The sequence below is a fragment of the Chrysochloris asiatica genome, unplaced genomic scaffold, assembly GCF_000296735.1.
Source record: "Chrysochloris asiatica unplaced genomic scaffold, ChrAsi1.0 scaffold00192, whole genome shotgun sequence".
Lineage (NCBI taxonomy): Eukaryota > Metazoa > Chordata > Mammalia > Afrosoricida > Chrysochloridae > Chrysochloris > Chrysochloris asiatica.
In genome coordinates this window covers 5051583-5067194 of record NW_006408710.1, presented here as the reverse complement: position 1 = coordinate 5067194, position 15612 = coordinate 5051583, and the positions used below count along the sequence as shown (strand labels likewise).

The following is a 15612-nucleotide window of genomic DNA, read 5'->3' as shown; positions in this document are numbered from 1 at the left end:
TACAGATTTACAGCCTTGGAAACCCTGTACGGAGTCACTATGAGTCAGAACCGACAACACGGCACATAACAACAACAACATACACAAATATATAAATTTGACAGTCGTAGTAATTTTCAGAAACTCTGCTTGTTACTTGTTCATTAAAGTGTTATTGTTCCGACTCCTATCGCGCCCCTGTGTAGGCTTCCCAAGGAGCGGCTGCTGTGTTAGAACCGCTAACCTTCTTAAAGTGTAGTGCTTAAAGTCATTCTTGCTTTTTGGGTACAGTCAAGATCCTGAATCCAGATGAGTATGCGGCTTAGAATGTTGACAGCCTTCCCCAGTTTCCTGTGTGGCCTCTTTCCAGGAGCAGGTGGTCCTGTTTTTCATTCCTTCCTTTCTAGTCTGTTGTTTTTCTTCACATGTCTGGATTTTCCTAGTTCTATGGGATATTCATGGATGCAGGAGGGGGCTGATTAGGGAGCTAGAAAAGGGTTTCCACGGTACTTGGGGAAGTCTAGTTCCTCAACAAGCCACTCAGACAAATTGAAAATTTCATTTTGAGATGTTATTGCTTCAACTTGGCAGTTGAGTCTGAGAGCATGAGGGAAGATCAAAGAGGAGAAGATGGAGGAATAATAAAAGTTAAGTGCCATCGATTTTTCGATCACAACAACACCAGAGTGTTGAAAATGATTTCGTCACGGAGCCTTCACACCACCACGTCCTAAACAGAAACACAAGGTGTGATGAGCGGCAGCCAAGGTGCCGTATGTCTGGAACATGATGTAGGAGGCACAGAGCCTTGTTATTCTGGAATAGATGCACTTGTACACTCGGGGATACAGCGGCAGGATGAGTGAAAGAACGTGGGTTCAAATGCACGCACGCACGCACGCACACAGACGTGGGAAAATCAACTGGAAAGATGTCCTCAAAGATACCCAGGAACAAATGCCCATACACATCCTTTCTCCACTACAGAGGAAGCCCTTTCTAAGAGTCCCACAGTGGTGCAAATGGCCAAGCCCTCAAGTATTAGCTGAAAGATTGGCAATTGGAACACATTCCGAGGTACCTCAGAGGACAAGCCTGACAATCTGCCTTTGAAAGGTCACAGCCTTGAAAACCATACATGGGGGTCATTGGGAGCTGAATGAGTCTGTTGGCAACCAGCAACCATCAGTATCTTCCTGCACCCATGACCATGATCCCAATGAGATGGAAAAGAAGGACCAACATAGACAGGGCAGGGAGACTGGGGACTTCTGAGTTCATGGACACTGACTTAGCCACTGGCGGTTAAAGCTGAGAGTATATTTTTTGCTGTTGGCAATAAGGAAGGTCCAAGAGTACAGCCTGGATTATAGGACAACTCTTTGTCCTCCAGGGCAATCAAACCTGCCCATCAAAACCTTTGACTGTGCTGTGATTGTGTTCCCTGTCTGGCACACTTTTTTTTTGTCCCATCCTGTCTACCTGCCTTTACCTGGTTACAGTCTCTTTTCCTTGAGGTCTCGGTTTAAAAGTCCTCACAGACTCCCTGGTCTGACTCAGATTATCTGACAGATGTGCTCGCCTGTTCTGAGCTTTCTATGTCCACCATGGTGTCCCCTCCATCCCTCTCAGGGCTGGAGACCAAGAAACTGCTCAAAAAGCATTTACTGAACAGCTGAACTACAATGGATGGCTTCACCTATTAAGGTAAGTGAATGACCACAAAATTGGAAAGACCCAGAGAATATAATTAAGGAGGAATACAATAAAGGGGCACAATAGGATACCATGGGGGCTACTTAGCTCCAGTCCATCTCCTTGAGGGTCTTCCTTTCTCTCTCTGAGCTTCTTCACCAAGCATGGTCTACTTCTCCAGGGACTGGTCCTTCCTGACATGTCCAAAGGACAAGAGATGAAGTCTCAACATCCTTGCTCCTAAGGAGTATTCTGGCTGTACTTCTTCCAACACAGATTTATTTGTTCTTCTGACAGCCTGCAGTATTTTCAATTCTTCACCAGCAATTTACTTCAAATGCATGGATTTTTCTCCAGGTCTTCCTTATTCATTGTCCAATTTTCACATGCGTGTGAAACGATTGAAAATACCATGGCTTGAGTCAGGCTCACCTTAGTCTTCAAAATGACGTCTTTGCTCTTGGACACTTTAAATCTCTTTAAAGTGTTCAAGAGCAGATTTGCCCAAAGCAATATGGCATTTAATATCTTGACTGCTGCTTTGATGAGTGTTGATTGTGGATCCAAGTAAAATGAAACGCTTGACAACTTCAGTCTAGCCTCTGTTTATTATGTTGTTTATTAGTCCAGTAGTGAGGAATTTTTGTTTTCTTTACTTTGAATTACAACCAATACTAAAGATTATATTCTTTGATCTTCAACAGCAAGTTATTCAAGTCCTCTTTGCTTTCACCAAGTAAGGTTGTGTCATCTGCATATCGCAGATTGTTAATGAGCCTTCCTCCAATTCTGAGGCCACGTTCTTCTTCATGTAGTCCAGTTTCTTGGGTTATTTGCTCAGCAGACAGATTGAATAAGTACGATAAAAGGATACAACCCTGACACACACCTTTCCTGATTTTAAACCACGTGGTAATTCCTTGTTTGTTTGAATGACTGCCTCTTGGTCTGTGTACATGAAGTGTTCTGGAGTTCTCATTCTTTGCAATATTATCCATAGTTTGTTGTAATACACACAGTTGAATACCTTTGTATCATTGATAAAACACAAGTAAACATCTTTCTGGTATTCTCAATCTGTCGTCAGCAGTGATATGCCTCGTTCCAATTCCTCTTCTGAATCCAGCTTGGATTTATGGCAGCTCCCTGCCATTGTGTTTCTGCAACCATTTTTAAATTATCTTGATGTCTCCTGACTATAGAGTCAGCCTTCATGATGTGGTAAAGTAGAGAGGTCAGTGAAAAAGAGGAAGACCCCCAATGAGGTAGATTGACCCAGTAGCCTAACAAGGCCTCAAAGTTAGCAACAATTGTGAGGATGGCACAGAACGGGGCGTTTTTTTGTTTTGAAATCACCTAAGGAAACAAAAACAATGTATCCAACTAAGAACACTCAGTCTCCACAGCTTCTTTGTGACTGGAGGGAGCCTGTGACACAGCCCTGGTCAGTGATAGCCAAAGAATTCTCTGGAAAACCTTCCTTGTTTTTTTCTTCCTGAAACATGGGTGTGATGTGTAGCCCTACAGGCTGAGGATGGTGGAGTCATTTGTCAGCTAAGTGTCTCAGAACTGGTGGGTTTGAGCTGCCACCCATGTCATTAGCAGCCCAGTGCTTATCCTATAGTGCCACACCAGGATTGTTGTTGTTGTGAAGTGCCGTCGACCCATAGCGACCCTGTGTAGGGTTTCCAAGGAGCAGCTGGTGAGCTTGAACCACCAACCTTGCAGTTCCAATGGCTTTGCAGTCTGGTGCATGAACCCACAGTGCCACACCAGGACTCTATAGTGCCACACCAGGATAGCTACCAGAAAATAAAACAACTGAATGGACTTTCAGGTTGGAGAAAAGGATTATAGCCTATACCAACCAAAGAAGTTGCTAGTAAAGCTCGAAAAAATCAAGGACAGGTCATGAATCTCCCAAACAAAGACACGAGGAGACAGACAGGAAGAATTATGAAGGGAAACCAGCACATATTCTTGAATAAAAATTTGTGTCCAACGAATTACCAAAATTATTTTTAAAAAAGAGAACATTTGATTGTGTCTTCAGTGAGGGTATACACAGCAGATTCAGCTTCCATTTAACAGCTTCTATACAAATGATTCAGAGTCTTGGTATGACGCTGAGGGTTAATGTGCTGGACTGCAAGGTCGGTGGTTCAAGCTCACCATCTTCTCCTTGGAAACCCTACACAGGGTCGCTATGGGTCAGAACTGACTCAACAGCACTTAACAACAACAACAGCACACAAATGATGCAGTGACAATGGTTACATTTTTCACCATGTGTCAACATCCTCATTCATTCTATTCTGGTTGTTCTGTTTCCGGTACTCTAGTTTCCCTACTCCCTTGCCTCGAAATGAGATTGATTGTATTTCTAACTGGTAGGGCAGAAGGATTCAAAAGATAAAAAATGCAGTGTGTCTGGGTTTCATCAAGGGTTCTGATTCTCATAATGCCACATAAACGAGATAAAAAGCGTAAGTGGCGTGATGTGGTCGTTTAATGAATTCACAGCTGGTTGAATGATAACACCCAACGGGGGTGTAAACGTATGCGTTTATGCACTCAATCTTCAGTATTGTCAATTCAGTATTAACATCGACAACCTCGGTGGAGATGCTATGCTGACAACCCCATGGAATATGCTCGGTAGAAACAAGACTATTAATTGCCAAGGGTGATGAACTAAGGTTAATGTCCTGAACTTAGTTTCAAAGTACAGCTGCGAGAAAACAGAGAGGGATCAGCTCCTGACTCCATACAAGGCAATATCCCTTCATCACTGGAGCTCTACACAGACAGAGTGGAATGCCTTATGATGTTGTTGTTGTTGTTGTTGTTAGGTGCCCTCGAGTCTGTTCAACTCATAAGGAATGAAACACTTCCTGGTCATGCGTCATCCTCACAAATATTGTTATGTTTCAGCCCATTGTTGCAACCACTGTGCCAAGCCATCTCATTGGAGGTCTTCCTCTTTTTTGCTGATCCTCCACCTTACTGAGTATGATGTCCTTCTAGGTACTGGTCCTTGACAACATATCCAAAGTTCAAGAGATGAAGTCTCACCAGCCTTGTGTGTAAGGAACACTCAGGCTGTACTTTTTCCCTTGTGATGTAGTTGGTGTTACTAAATGCCGTCGAGTTGGTTCCAACTCATAACAACCTTGTATAGGGCTTCCGAGGAATGGCTGGTGAGTTTGAATCGCCAACCTTGCAGTCCAGTGCTTATCCTACAGCGCCACACCTGGACTCCCAAAACAGGACTACTTTGCCAGAGGCACAAAACAGAATCTGAGAGATGTCACGGTTGGTGTTACGGTGGTAGACAGTTAAAACATACAACTTCTTAACAACCTTCCAACCTTTCAACTAGTAGTACAGTGTTTAACCATCTGTACTGCCTAAGACCTCCTCTACCTGCCCCCTTATCCTTAGCTCAGTTGAAAAATCTAACTCTGATGGTGCCAGCTTGGCCATGTGCTAGCTCAGCCAGGTTGGGAGGTCAGGCACATGCAGCGTGGCCATGGTCACTAACACCCAAGGAACCAGCAGGTCGCCACGTGACCCCTGACCATTGCTGAACCGGGATGGCCTAGGCAGGCAGAACTGTGTTCCCTTTCTGCTAACCTCTTTGTGAAATGTCACTTGCTCACTGCAAGAAACAGAAAGTCCCCTCTGTACTGACCTTCCCCGTCTAACAAAGCCTAACAGTGGTCTAACACTCCAACCTACTTTTCTTGCCTGGCTTTTAGAAATACTTTGGTGGGAGTTGAATTTGAGAAGTGATAAATGAGCTCACTTCTTAGGTTATTCATCATTCGCAAACTGCCAGAGTCTAATTTTGTTCCTAGGTCTGCAATGGGAGTTAAACAACCCATTCCTACCAATTTCTCTAGACTCTCAAGTCCACATAGATTACCAGAAGATGAATGAATAAGCTCCTCCACCTCCAAAGATATCCCACATTGCTGCATGTTCAAGAGTTAGTTATGAAACTAGTGCCTGAGATAGTCTTTTTCAACCTTAAACCAAAAAAATCCCTTCCAGTCTTCTTAAAACCAAACAGCAGTTTCATTTCAGAAGCCCTGGTAGCGTAATGGGTTATGTGTTGGGCTGTTAACCACGTGGTCGGCAGTTCAAATCCACTAGGTGCTCCGTGGGAGAAAAATAAGGTTTTCTGCTCCTAGAGAAAGTTACAGCCTTGGAAACCCTCTACACTATGAACCAGAACTGACTTGCCAATTCTCAACAACCACAACAAACAGTTTTGCTTAACGCATAAAGAATGTCTGTTTTGAGCATTAGACTCTTAAGATCTATGTGGGCTCACGTGGACAGTAGCAATGAAGAAGATCAGATATGACATGCAGGGGTCGGCGAGTTTATATTAATGAGGGAGGAACAAGTCAGAAAAAGAGGGTGAGGATGGTTACACAACCCGAAGACCGTAATCAGTATCACTGAAAGGTGTATATAGGAATGGTTGAATTGGTATGCTCTCCTGGGTATAAGGAGCTCTGGTAGCGTAGTGCTTACGAATCAGGCTGCTAATCTCACAGCAGTTCGAAACTACCAGCTGTTCTGTGGGAGAAAGATGAGGCTTTCTGTTCCCGTAAAGATTTACAGCCTCGGAAACCCTGTACAGGATTGCTATGAGTTGGAACTGACTCCAAGGCACATAACAACAACAACTGCTGGGTATATTCACAACAACAACAAAATAAAAGACATTCTTCAAAGCATGAACAGGTGGTGTAGGTTCAACTTCAGGGCAGCTGGCGCTAGGCCATGTTTCCCTTTGGTAAGGCAATCTGGGACCCCATCCACAGATCTTCATGTGAAACCCGAGAAGGAGTGGCCACGATCAGTGGCTGTCCAGCACCCAAGGGCCATGAGATCCACTAGGCAGGATAATGCCCAGTGTGACTCTGTTCAGAATGGGGAACAGCCAGTGATGGATGACCCTGCGTCCCTGATTTGTGCCTTGCCCCAGCAATGAATCCTATCTTTGTGATGAGAATTCCCTTCATTACCTGTTGATAAGTCAGTGAGAAACTGGGCTAATGGCGTCTGCGTCTGTATGTGTGTGCATCCTTAAAACGAAACCCACTTCATCGAGTCAATTCAGACTCACAGTCACCCTACAGGACAGAGTGGAACTGCTCTGTGGGGTGTCTAAGACTATAAATCTTTATGGAAGCAGACAGCTTCATCTTTCTGTCTCACAGGGGCTGGTGAGTTTGAACCCCCGACCATGAGGTTACCAGGACTCCAAGCTGCATGCATTTCTCGCTCAAAGGGGTGGATAGCTGGAATTTCTTGCTGCAACTTGCTCCTTGTGATTTTTGAAGTTTTAAAGTGGGGTTGGAGCCATAGGGGTGGCTTTTGGCCATGTTTGACTGACCTCAGAGGTGGAGAAGTGATTACCGCACCTAGGATCAGGCAAATAAGTGCCCTGGTGAGCAGGGGGTGGGATAACCCCTTGCCTTCCTTTTGCAGATGTGGTGCTTGGGGCTTCCCTCAGAGACTGGAAGAAGGTGGCAATTCACAGGTAGAACTTCACAGCCCTCTGTCTGCTGCCCCTGTTTCCCATGGGGATAAGAGAGCCCTCGGAGCATGTCTGTTCACAGCCCATGGTCCTGCCTCTTCACAATGACACCATTTCTTAGGTGTTCTGTGCTTTCTAAAACCAAATGGGTTTGTTGCTAAATCCCATGACTCTCCAAAACGTTACCCAGGCCACTTACCCTGGAAATGTCTCACACCTTAGGAGTTAGTCTGTACATAGCATAAATAGTTTGCACTAACTGTTAACCTAAAGGTGGACAGTTTGAACCCACCTAGTGGTGCAGTTGAAGCAAGGCCTGGCAATTTGTTTCCATTATGAGGACAGCCGAGAAACCCTATGAAGCACACCATGCCTCTGTGGCCTATGGATCACTGCTATGAGGAAGCGACTCAGTGACAATGTGTTTGTTTTGTTTCATGTGTGTATGTGTGTGTGTGGAATTGGGGAGAGGAAACCTAGTGGCCAGGTGGTTGGTCTCAGAATTTTAATGCATGTTGAAACCCAGGTATGGGTTTGGGTGTCATATTGAAACCCTGGAGAGAGCGGTCATTCTCATTCAAAGGGCACAAGTTAAGGCTAATCTCTGCTGGGCAGGTAGAGGGCTTCCTAGTTGACTGCTCTGTGTCTCCATGTGTCCTGCCCCACAGCAGGTCTTCTACCCAGGAAGGGCTATCCTGACCTGCCCTTTGCTTCTGATCAGCCCTTTGACCTTAAAATTCACTACTGCCTGGGTCAGCTTGTGTGAACCACCAGCTGCTCCACAGAGAAGGATGATGCTTTCTGCTCCCATAAAGATCCACAGCCTCAGAAACCCTCTCGAGGGCCGCTGTGAGTTGTTACTGATGCGATGGCAGTGTGTTTGGGTTTTGAGTCAGCTTGGCACACAGAAGGCTCAGAGGGGAGTCCACTATATGCTATCTGCCTCCTCCACCATATATGAGCTGGCAAAGTGAACCCTTTAGATGTAGATTAAACCCAGGCAGTGGGGGCAAGAGTGGTGGGTGGGGAAGGGGAGTTGGCAAGAGGCATGAATGAGTCTGAATTGAAAGCATGGTTCACTGGCAGGAACCACATTTTCTTTACCACCCAAGCATTCTCTCAGTGTTCTTGTTTTCTTGGTGGGAACACAGGGATCGGATCTTTGCATGGTTTTAGAGAGCTGAAGCAAAGTTGAATGTACTCTGATGTAGGTGCTTAACAAGATTCCTTTAAGTGTTGTCTAAAGATGTGAGTATGTCAGTCTGTCCTCACTCAAACAAATGGAGAAAAGTCACCTGTTCTGTCATGCGCGGGAGCCAGGCTCAATTGTAAGCAGAGGACGGTGATCAGTATCAGCTACAGGATGCCAGTTCTATTGCTCTATCACTGTGTAAGCTGGGCTCAGTGTGGGATGACAGAGCACGCCAAAAAAGCACACTTACAGAACACTAATTAGGTTATTTTAATTCCAGGAGGATTCATATCACAGTATCTTCAATGTTTTACCATATCTTTTCCTAAAATTGTGAATTGGAGAGAATATCAGTTTTACACTTAATTGTTTCATTGCAATGATTACAGTCTCCTCCATGGATCACCATTCAACAGTATTTGCTTCTATTCCCTGTTTTTTAGGTAGGTGGGATGGGGGGAGGGATGTACACAAATACACTCAGGAATATATAATCATTTAACCAACCAAAGGGCACATTCTGCAAGCCTGCCTCCTGGCTGCCAGCACTCAGTCCCTCTCTTTCCATGAGTCCAGTGTCCTCAGCTGCCCCCTTTTTCCATGTCCTCATCTCTGCCTCCATCTCTAGTGCTGCTGCTTCTCTGGATAAGGTCCCACATTCCACTTGTGCTCTTCTCCCTTGATGGTCCCAGAGTCCTCTGTTTCTGGACTGTAAGATTAACTACTCCCCTCTTTTTGTTACAAAACTTCTACCTTTACAGTTGTTAACAGTCGCAATTAGTCACAACTATATGCGCTAAAATACACAATTGTTTTACCGTATCTTAACACATATAATGTGCGTGTTATATGGTGTTTTTTCCAACACAAGCAAGCCCCTCACATGTTAATTTACTCTGGGTGCTGTGTGCCTCATAAGAAAGTTCATGTTACTTACCTGGGTGTGTGTTACTTACATGCAGAAAAGCACATCACATCTCCTAATTGAACTCTAAGACATAATTTTATTGGTAAGAATTCAAATTAAATTTAACTTTTTTTGTCTTTTCCTATAGACAACTGTGCCCAATCATAAAAGCAGGGCTAGCCATCCACATTAGGAAAGGACATTTAACTGCTTTTTCAAGAGAAGCTTCATACTCTATAGCCTTCGCTGAACTCAACAGGCTTAGATCCCATGGCAATATCGGCTGGTTCTGTTAACGTTCTATTGAATACGATGGGGTATGGTCAGAGTTCCTGGTTACCTTTCCCACAGAGACAGACCAGCCCGAGGAATCGGACCATTGCCACAGAAGGCTCAGGCAGGCTGAGGGTACCCAAGAAAATGGAGACAGCAGACAGCCATGGGCCATGTATCTAATCAGCCAGACAGTTGTTTCTCCTGATGGTTGAAGGAAAGCCTTTGTGGGAAGGAGACCCTACCAACATGATATCAGGAGCTCCAGTGGTATAGTGGCTTAAGCATTGAATTGCTCACTGTGAAGTCAGTGGTTCAAGCCCGCCAGCTGCTCCATGGGACAAAGACGAGGCAGTCTGTTCCTGTAAAGATTTACCGTCTCCAAAATCCTGTGGATCAGTTCTGCCCTGTCCAACAGGATCACTAGGAGTTGGAATCAACACTATGGTGGTGGGCAACATATGGTCCCTCTCCCCGTGGCTTTATTTCTCAGTGCTGCCATATGGGGGTGGCTTTGCAGACAGAAAATCATTTTCTCAAGTTCAGGAGGCTGGAGGTCCAAACTCAGATGTGGGGGAGGCGCTTCCTTGTCTACTTCAGCTTCTTGGAGCTGCCAGCCATCCTTAGCATTCTTGGACTTGTGGATGCTTCTGTCTCCTTCCCGTCTTCTTCTTCTGGTGTGTGTCTCTCTGTGTCGATTCTGATGGTTTTCCAACTCAGAGGAATTAGGTCGAGGACTCAGCGGACACTGAAAATGACCTCGTTAACATGGTTCCTCCTTGGGATGAAGAGGAAACTCAACATCAATGGAATGCTGCATTCTCCATCACTGGTTCTCCACTGGGGTGATTTTGTCCCCTGGGGGACCTTTATATAAATGTCTGGTTGTCATAACTTGGGAGGTAAGGCTTCTACTGAATCTAGTCTGTAGAGGCCAGGGGCGCTACTAAGCATCAGTTTACAAGGTAGTCCCCTGCAGGGAGTGTGTTGGCTCTGTAGAATAAGCACTGGACTATGAACCTTAAGGTTAGCAGTTCAAACCCATCAAACCCTTGGAAGCCGTGTACAGCGTTACCATGAGTTAGAACTGACTTGATGGCACATAACAACAGCATGAACCACAAAATTGGCAGTTTAAACCTACCAGCCGCTCCGTGGGAGAAAAAGCAGCCATTCTGCTCCTGCCAAGATTTATAGCCTCGGAAAAACCCTACTCAAGGTTGTTAGGAGTCTGCATTGACACCACGGTACTTGACTGCAATAGCCACCCCGACAGCAAAGTGGCGATAGTGAGAGACCGTGTTCTGGGTACTTCTTGTACTAAACCCACTGTCAGTGAATGGATTCCAACTCATAGCAACCCGATTTAGGGTCTCCAAGACTAAATTTTTATGCGAGCAGACAGCCTAATCTTTCTCCTAAGGAGCCTGGTAGTTTAGAACCACTAACCTTTCAGTTAGCAGCCTGTTGCCTCGTCCACACTACCACCAGGGCTCCTTCATGCACATTTCATGTAAGAAAACCTTCCTATAAGCACCTGGGGTCGCACTGTGGGCTAATGCGCCAGACTGCAAAGCTGTTTGAACTGCAAGGTCAGCGGTTCCAGCTCACCAACTGTTCCTCGGAAACCCTATGCAGGGTCACTATGATCAGAATTGACTTGACGGCCCTTAACAACAACATACCAGAAAGATGTTTACCCATGCTTTATTGACTATGCAAAGGCTCTCGATTGTGTGGTTCATGACAAGCTATGGACATTGCGGAGTATGTGTATTCCAGAACACTTAATTGTGCTCATGAGGAATCTGTACATGGACCAAGAAGTAGTTGTTAGAACAGAACAAGGCAACACTAAATGGTTTAAAATTAGGAAAGGTGTGTGCCAGGGTTGTATTCTTTCACCATACTTACTCAATCTGTATGCTGAGCAAATAAGCCGAGAAGCTGGATTATGTGAAGAAGAACGTGGCATCAGGATTGGAAGAAGACTCATTAACAACCTGTGATATGCAGATGATACAACCTTGCTTGCTGAAAGTGATGAGGACTTAAAATACTTACTGATGAAGATCAAAGAGCACAGCCTTCCGTATGGATTACATCTCAATGTAAAGAAACAAAAATCCTCACCACTGGATCAATAAACAGCGTTGTCAAGGACTTCATTCTTCTTGGATCAACTATCAACACTCACAGAAGCAGCAGTCAAGAGATCAGATGACGTATTGCATTGGGCAAATCTGCTGCACAGGAACTTTTTAAAGTATTGAAGAGCAGAGACGTCAGCTTGAGGACTAAGGTTCGCCTGACCCAGGCCATGGTGTTTTCAATAACCTCATATGGATGCGAAAGCTGGACAGTGAATAAGGAAGATCGTAGAAGAATTGATGCCTTTGAGTTATGGTGTTGGAGGAGAATACTGAAAGTGCCATGGACTGCCAAAAGAACCAATAGATCTGTTTTGGAAGAAGTGCAGCCGGAGTGCTCCTGGAGGCCAGGATGGCTAAGCTTCGTCTCTCATACTTTGGACATATTGTCAGGAGGGAACAGTCGCTGGAGAAGGATGTCAACAAGGGTCACCACTCATGGTAGGCAGGTTTCTGAAGAACTTCTAGAATAAGACAGACTAGAAAGCAGGACAGACGGACTACTTCTGAATGGTTAGCCCCTGAAAGCCATATGAATAGCAGTGGACCACTGTCAGCACCAGAATTTTGAATATTGAAACATGATGAAGAGCACCAGAATACTGTCAGATATAGTGCCAGAAGATGAGCCCATCAGGTTGGAAGGCACTCAAAATGCAACTAGGGAAGAACTGCCTCCTCAAAGTAGAGTTGACCATGACAATGACAATGGAATAAAGCTTTTGGGACCTTCATTTGCTGATGGAACACAAGTCAAAATGAGGAAAAATAGCTGCAGACACCCATTAAAAATCAGAACATGGATTGTACAAAGTATAAATCTAAAAAAGTTGGAAGTTGTAAAAAAATGAAATGGAATTCATAGTGAGCTGAAATGGGCTGGTATTGACCATTTTGAATCTGACAATCAATCACAAGGTTTACTATGCCGGGAATGACAAATTGGAGAGGAATGGCGTCGTATTCATCATCAAAAAGAACATTTCAACATCTGTCTTGAAGTCTAATGTTCTCTGTGATAGGATGCTATCCAAATGCCTACAAAGAAGACCAGCTACTACCACTGTTACTCAAATTTGCATAACAACCACCAAGGCCAGTGATGTGAACTTGGAGAACTCTACCAACTTCTTCAGTCTCAAACTGATCAAACATGTAACCAAGATGTATTGTTAATTACTGGTGATTGGAATGCAAAAGTTGGAAACAAAGAGGAAGGATCAGTAGTTGGAAAATAGTGGCCTTGGTGATAGAACCGATGCTGGAGATCACATTATAGAATTTTTAAAGAACAATGATTTATTCATTGCAAATACCTTTTTTAAACAACATAAAATACAACTACACACATGGACCTCACCAGATGGCATACAAAGGAACTAAATTGACTAAATCTGTGGGGAAAGATGATGGAAAAGCTTCATATCATCAGCTACAACAAGGCTAGGGACACACTGTGGAACTGACCACCAATTGCTCATATACAAGTTCAGGTTGAAGCTGAAGAAAATTAAAATAAGTCCACAAGAGCCAAAAATATGGCCTCTAACATATCCCACATGAATTTAGAGACCATCTCAAGAATAAATTTGATGCATTAGACACTAATGACTAAAAGCTCAGAGCATTATGAGATGACTTCAAGACCATCATACATGAAGAAAGCAAAAGGTCACTAAGAAGATAAGAAAGCAGTAAAAGACCAAAATGGTTGTCAGAAGAGACTCTGAAACCTGCTCTCCAGTGTAGAGCTGCTAAATCAAATGGAAGAAATGAGGAGGTAAAAGAACTGAATAAAAAAATTTCAAAGAGCAGGTAGAGAAGACATAGTCAATTACTAACTATAAAGAAATGTGCAAAGACCTGGAGTTAGAAAACCAAAAGGAAAAAACAAGATCAGCATTTCTCAAATTGAAAGAACTGAAGAAAAAAATTCAAGCCTCAACTTCCAATATTAAAGGGTTCTCTGGGCAAAATATTGAATGATGCAGGAAGCATCAAAAGAAGATGGAAGGAATACGCAGAGTCACTGTACCAAAAAGACATGTTCAATGGTCATCCATTTCAAAAGACAGCACATGAAGGAAGAAATCCAAGGTGCACTGAAGGCATTGGCAAAGAACAAGGCTCTGGGAACTGATGGAACACCAATTGAAATCGTTCAACAAACTGAGGCAGCACTGGAGCATTCATTCATCTATGCTAAGAAATTGGGAAGACAGCTGCCTGGCTAACTGATTGGAAGAGATCCATATTTGTGCCCATTCCAAAGAGAGGTGACCCAACAGGATGCAGAAATCGTCGGACAGTATCGTTAATATCACATGAAAGTAAAATTTTACTAAAGATACATTTTTTAAATGGCTGCAATAGTACATTGACTGGGAACTGACAGAGGTTCAAGCTGGATTTAGTTGAGGACGTGGAATGAGGGATATCATTGCTGATATCCGTGGCTGAAAATCAGTGGTTGATATCAGTGAATGAGGGATATCATGGCTGAAAAAAGAAAATACCAGAAGGATGTAACCTTTATTGACTATGCAAAGGCTTTTGACTGTGTGGATCATGACAAGCTATGGATAACATTGTGAACAATGGGTATTCTAGAATACTTAAATGTGCTCATAAGGAACTTGTCCAGAGAACAAGAGTGAGCCAGCACTCATACACAACAAGCTGACGCTAAATTATTTAAAATCAGGAAAGGTGTGCACCTGGGTTGTAGTCTTTCACCATACTTATTCAGTCATTCTATGCTGAGCAAATACGCAGAAAAACTGGATTATATGAAGAAGAATGTAGCGTCAGGATTGGAGGAAGACTCATTAGCAACCTGCGATAGTCAAATGATACAACCTTGCTTGCTGAAAGCAAAAAAATACTTACTGATGAAGAGCAAAGACCACAGCCTTTAATATGGGTTGTACCTCAATGTAAAGAAAACAAAAATCCTCACCACTGGACCAGTGGTAAATGGAGAACAGCTTTGCTTTGCGATAACATCATTGGGTCACTGTGTCAACCTCGGGCTTCTTGTTGCAGGAGCTTAAAAAGTCCTTAAGCAGCCCTGGTAGCACAACAGTTAAACGATGGGCTGCTAACCAAAAGGCTGGGGGTTCCAAACCACCCAGTGTCTCTGCAGGAGAACCATCTGGCCCTCTGCCCTCAGAATGGCTATAGCTTAGAAAACGGATGGAGCAGTTCTACTCTGTTACATGGGGTCTTCATAAGTTAAAAATCAACTGGTTGTCACCTAACAGCAACCAAATAACCTGTGTGTTTAGGTCAGGTGTCATTAAACTCTTTGAAGTACCAGATGGTGAACGTTACAGGCTTTGGGATGGCCCTACACTTTCTATCCCGATGGCTCTACTCTGCCCTCTAGTGTCAAAGCAGCTACAAACAGTATGTTAACGATGAGCGTCACTATGCATCAATAAAACTTTATGGACACCAAGATTTGAATTCTAGGTCATTTTCATGGGCATGAAATATTACATCTTTGATTTTTTTTTCTCCCCCCATCCATTTAAGACTGTACTAACACAGGTTGTGAATCTGGTCTGCTACCACCCCACCCCACCCCCACACACCCCCGTTTAAACCTGTTAAGTGGGGTTTTCCGTTACTGGCAGCCTAATGGAGTCCCGGTGTAGTGCTGTAGGATCAGTTCTGGACTATTTAAGCACAAGGTTGGTGGTTCAAATACACCAGTCACTCCTTGGAAACCCTATACAGGCTCGCTATGTGTTGGAACCAACTTGATGGCACTTCACAATAATAAAGCAATCTCACCTGATAGTGTACTTGTGATTCACCTTATTGGAAACTTATTCCTAACCCCTGCTGCGGTCTT

General features: G+C 44.0%; 1 protein-coding gene across 2 annotated transcripts in view; it reads left to right on the top strand.

Moving 5' to 3' along the window:
- The window catches only part of SLC39A11 (solute carrier family 39, member 11), a 426313-nt gene that overhangs the window by 337231 nt on the left and 73470 nt on the right, over positions 1-15612 (top strand). The gene's annotated exons all lie outside the window — the stretch shown is intronic.